This window comes from Prosopis cineraria, unplaced genomic scaffold, assembly GCF_029017545.1.
Source record: "Prosopis cineraria cultivar Desert tree isolate PC_DT_omini unplaced genomic scaffold, ASM2901754v1 PC2, whole genome shotgun sequence".
Taxonomy (NCBI): domain Eukaryota; kingdom Viridiplantae; phylum Streptophyta; class Magnoliopsida; order Fabales; family Fabaceae; genus Prosopis; species Prosopis cineraria.
This window is the reverse complement of record NW_026555333.1, coordinates 20,355,353-20,360,778: the sequence shown is the minus strand read 5'-3', so window position 1 is coordinate 20,360,778 and position 5,426 is coordinate 20,355,353. Positions and strand designations below refer to the sequence as shown.

The window sequence follows — 5,426 nt, the reverse complement described above, 5'->3', positions numbered from 1 at the left end:
TTTAATATCTGTGTCCACCGGGCCACTCATTGAATTTTCTCTAGAAAAAAATATTAAAGAGAAGCTCTCTCAAAATTTCTCTTAGAAAGCCTTTTATAAGAAATTAATCACAAAATTTCTCAGAAAAACCTAAAAAGAGAGAAATTCCAAAAGAACGATGAGAGAAAATTGGAGACATAAAATATTTTTAAAAATTTAAAATAAGTTATATTAATTAAAAATAATTAAAAATAATATAATTTAATTTTAAATCATGTTAAATTAAATCATACTATAAAATTATCGATTAAATTATTAAAAAGTTTTGGAATTATTTTTTAAGTTCAAATAAATTGAAATCATTAAAAATATGCTATATTATAAATTATTTTTAAAATAAACTAATATAGACTTTATAAAATTGTATTGTTTATTAATATATATTTAATTTTATTAATTTAAGACATCAAATTCACTATAGCTTAACTGGAAATAAGATAGGTAAGTTCATAAGTTCTACTTAAAGGTATGTCATATATTTATAAAATAAATACATGCATAACGTCACCACATAGACATGACATGACATGGACGCTTATATAGTGGATGACATGCCACGACATAGCTCACACGTGGGAGAGGGTTGGAGAGAATTAGTTTTGATATTAATATGTTATCTAAATTTTTTAGAGAATTTCTCTCAATATATTCTATAAGAAAAGCTCTTAGAAAGTTCCCAGAGAGATTAGTCTATAAGAAACACTTTCTTTCAAATTATTTTGAGAGAGAAAAATTTTCCTACAAATTTTAACTCACTCAATTTTGTGAGAGAAAATTTGAAAGAAATCTCTTTTCTCTCAATTTTTTTTATGTTTTTTCTTGGAAAAATTTCAAAAGAAATGTGTTATTTTATTTTAGTGTAATATCAAACAACTAGACTATTGAATAGAGAGGCACAGTAGTAGATTAAAAAAAATTTAAATCCCTATCCTGATATAAATCAAATGAACTCATTTAAATTAAGGTGAATAAGAAAATAATGTTTTAATTTCAAGCTCCTCACATGTTGTCTTCAAGTAATTAGATCTCAAAAGATGACAACATAAATTTGCTCTTTTTATTGATATCCACATGAACAGCTTTCAACTCAAATGACATGCTAGCACTTGAAATGTTTGTTCGTTTTCTTAAATGTTGAATTACTCTTCTCTATGATTTTTTTTTTTTAGGTCTCAATATGTTTTGCCATCAAGACTTTTCTAAGTCCCACACACCTCTTCCTAGCACGTCCCAGTCTATATATAACATATAGATTCAGATTTTTGTCTTACAATTGAAGAGCTAATAAAAATGTATATTAAATTTATCTCATAAATAAAATTTACAATATCATACCTAATTTAAATTATAAAATTGACATGATATTCTCTCATATCATGTTAGCTATTAAATTTAATCTATCACATAAAATTAAATTTAAAACTAACACAATATAATATAATATCATATATACAAATTATATCATATGTATGTATAGATGAAAATACATACATATATATATATATATATGTATATGTATATGTATATATAAATATATATATACAGACATGAATATATATATTTCAAATATATATATATAGATATATATTTATATTTTTAATTTTATATTTCATATAAATATATATGAAAAAATTAATTTTTAATCCCTCAATTTTTAATTCACTTGTAACTCAATCCGTCAACTATGATTCGCTGTAACTTAGTCCCTCAACTATAACTCTCCTATGACTTATTCTCTTAATTTTTGACTCACTTATAATTTAGTCCTTTAACTTCTATTAATTCTCCTTTTTCATGTTAGCTTAGACATCATATTAGAGAGCAAGACAAAGGGTATTTTAGAATAATATATAAACATTTCTTTTATCCTTCTTATTTGATAAGAATTTTTTAAAAAAATTTGAAAAATAAGGACTAAATTATAAGTATATCAAAAGTTGAGGGACTGAGTCGTAGTGAGTTATAGTTGAGAGATTGAGTCACAGCGAGTCATAGTTGAAGAACTAAGTTACAAGTGAGTTAAAAGTTGAAGGGCTAAACAATTAATTTTCTCAATATATTTAAATATTTATTAATATTGAAATGTATATATATATATATGTATGTATGTATATATATACAATCCATTTACTCCAGATAAAGCATTACATTCATTGAATTTAGACATACTCCAAATTCAATATACTTGGACATTTTAGCTTGAGTTAGGCTATTCTTGTGTGTGACATTTAGGTCCACATGAAGTTGGCAGTATGCTAATTACATTACTAGCCCACAAGTCACAAGTGGCCTCTAACAAGACATTGCAACTTCTAACTCATATAGGGATCGATGATCTAATGCAACCTATCATATAACCATATCATATCCTTTTTGTTACTCAATATTTCGGTGAAATGTGAGATATGAAATTGTTATTCTCCTTTATCTGATCATTATTTTCTCAATCTATGAGTAGACTAACATAACAATGGAAAAATCCTTTCCATTATAGTATGGCTATACATTTGCTCTATTTTACTCATCGAAGAACTCAGTAATATCTCTTGATTAACATGAGGAACAAATTCTATCTTGACCACTCATATTTCTCTATATGAATATCACTAAACTCAATCATAACTTTTATGATCATCAAGTCAAAGGTGACTTTTGACTAGATCAAATTTTAGTGGTCATTATGCAAAAATCCATGATGATATCAGGTCAAAGGGTTTAGTGATATGGTTACATATGAGATAAGCTTATAACTTGTATCATGCAATTTTCTCATAACGAATCAGTCCAGCACTTTGTACTCTTTCAAGTGCTTATGACTTCAATTTATATTTTTATAATTAATTAGAGTCATACTAGTCTTGTTTCATCTATAATCCCTTATAGATAACCGATTAGGGACATTTAGAACAATCACTATAGTTTATCTAAGGATACAATTATTATAGTGAACATGTAATTGATATTGACTAAAAATATAGACCTTAGTTCACAGGCCCATAATGGGAGAGTCCTATGATTATTTTATTATTGATCAGGTTCTTCGTATTGTCCCGTTAGACATTCAAGACTCCACAGCTTAATTACTTTATTGAGATTTGAGAGTTGTGACAGAGAGTCTGCATGGCAAAGATTCATCTAGTCACTGCGCTTATTTAATTTTCTCCACATTTGTGATCATGTCTTCAACATGCACAATTTTGGTGTTCTAAAATTAATCTCAAAGAGATGTAAATTAAAGAACTTTTAAAAAACAAAAGTACGCTTAAATAGCATTAGCCATAAAAAACATAACACAAACGTTGAGCACCACCCTTAATATCTAGTGGATGCTCTCAACTATAATCACACCCATTATTATTATTATCACAGAAAATAGCTTCAAAAAAAGGCCATATAGCCTCTTATTGATTCACACACACGTGTAAGTGGAAGTGCATAGTGAGTGCTGAGTGATTATTATACTAAGGCAATAAAGTTAGGGGCGATATGCAATGGGAACTAAGCACAGGTCATTCTTCCTTCTTAGTACACCACCAAAGATCTCAGTCATGTCCAGATCTTCATGCTTTTCCCCATCAGGAAGTTTCCAATCAAAATGATAAAGCAGATTTCCTGCTATCAGTTCTAAAACTGGAGTAGCAAATGACATTCCAGGGCATATCCTCTTTCCCGCACCAAACGGAATGAACTCGAAGTTGGTGCCTTTGAAATCAGCTGATGATGTGCTGTCAATAAACCTCTCAGGTTGAAACTTCTCAGCTTCGTTCCAATACTGGGGATGCCTTCCAATGGCCCAAGCATTGATGATCACTGTAGATTTGGGAGGTATCTCATAGCCACTGACATGACAAATCTCACTATTTTGTCTTGGAAGTAACACACCTGGTGGATGTAACCTTAAAGTCTCTCGAGTAACTGCGCTTACATATTTTAATTGATGAAGTTCTGATTCATCCACATATCCATTGTCTCCATAGACCTTTCTCACTTCTTCTTGTGCCTTCTTCATTACTTGTGGGTTTTTTTATCATTTCTGCCATTGCCCACCCTATTGTTGTTGCTGCTGCTTCAGTTCCACCAATGAACATGTCCTGAAAGCATATTTTGGTGGGAATATTGATTAAAATCTATTCCTTACGTTATCTACAATTTGATGTCCCTATCTATGGAAAAAGAAGTCAACATGCCTTGAAAAACAATAGACAAGTCATTTGTGATCATTTATAACTAAGGCTTACAGCAATGATAGCTTTGATGTTGTCGAGAGTCAAGGGGATCTCAAGATCATTCTCTTTCTGAACTCTGAGAAGAACATCAACGAGATCCTCATGTACTTCTCCCACATCTCCAACCCTCTTTTCTAAGTGGTCGTAGACGATAGCGTTAAGGACCACATCAATGCCTTTTTGTGCTTTTTCAGCCGTAGATTTCTTCCCACTGATCACACGAAGGAATTCCAAGGAAGGACAAACATCAGCGATTGATAAGCCACCTACAATCTGTACCCCAAACATTACAAATGGTAAAATTTCTTCTATATTTCTAGTCTTTCGACCAAAGGCTGCTCGAGCAACTATAGAATTCGTGAGTGCGTAGATTTTGCTGGTGAGATTCACAACAGAACCTGATTGTTCGGAAATGTACTTCACAAAGGCATAAACCTCCTCTTCCCTTATTCTTCTGAATGTCTGGACCCTCTTAAGAGACAAAAGCTCCAAAGTACAAATCTTTCGGAGTTGCCTCCAATAGTTTCCATGAGGAGAGAAGGCTATGTCTGTGCTGTTATAGGCCAAGGTTTCGCTTGCAAAGCTTTTGGGTCTGTTAGCGAAGATTACACCTTGGGTTTTCATAACCTCTTTGGCTACTTCGGGTGAAGAGACAACGAAGACGGACGTTTGTCCAAGTTGAAGGTGCATTAAGGGTCCATACTTGTTTGCAAGGGCTCTGAAAGTTTGATGGGGCTGTGACCCAATCTGATGAAGGTTTCCTATAAGAGGTAGCTTTCGTGGTCCTTGGGGTAGGGTTTTGAGAGATTTTTTTGAAGTTGAAAGTTTGTGGATCATGAAGAGGAAGCAAAGGAAGGTGAAGAAGATGGAGTATGGGATCTGAGTCTCCATGATTAGGCTAAGGAGATGTTAGGGTGTACGCTGTACAGTATGAGGAAGGAGACGAAGTTGTGTGGCCTGGTTTTGTAATCCAAGGGCTTGTTGGTGTATATAGAGAATGGAGGGGTTCACTTTCCATTTTCATCCCACCCATTTGCTCATCATGGGATCTGATTGTCCAAATTTTAAGTATAATTTTATGTTCTATTTATTAAAATAAAAATTTTATTAAAATTATAAAATAATTTTAATATTAAATTAATTAGACCCTCTAAATTAAAT

At 31.4% G+C, this 5,426-nt stretch overlaps 1 pseudogene; it reads right to left on the bottom strand.

Annotated features, from left to right (window-relative positions):
• Positions 1 to 3,514: 3,514 nt before the first annotated feature.
• On the bottom strand, positions 3,515 to 5,156 carry LOC129302627 (cytochrome P450 71D10-like; annotated as a pseudogene).
• Between the last annotated feature and the right edge of the window lie 270 nt (positions 5,157 to 5,426).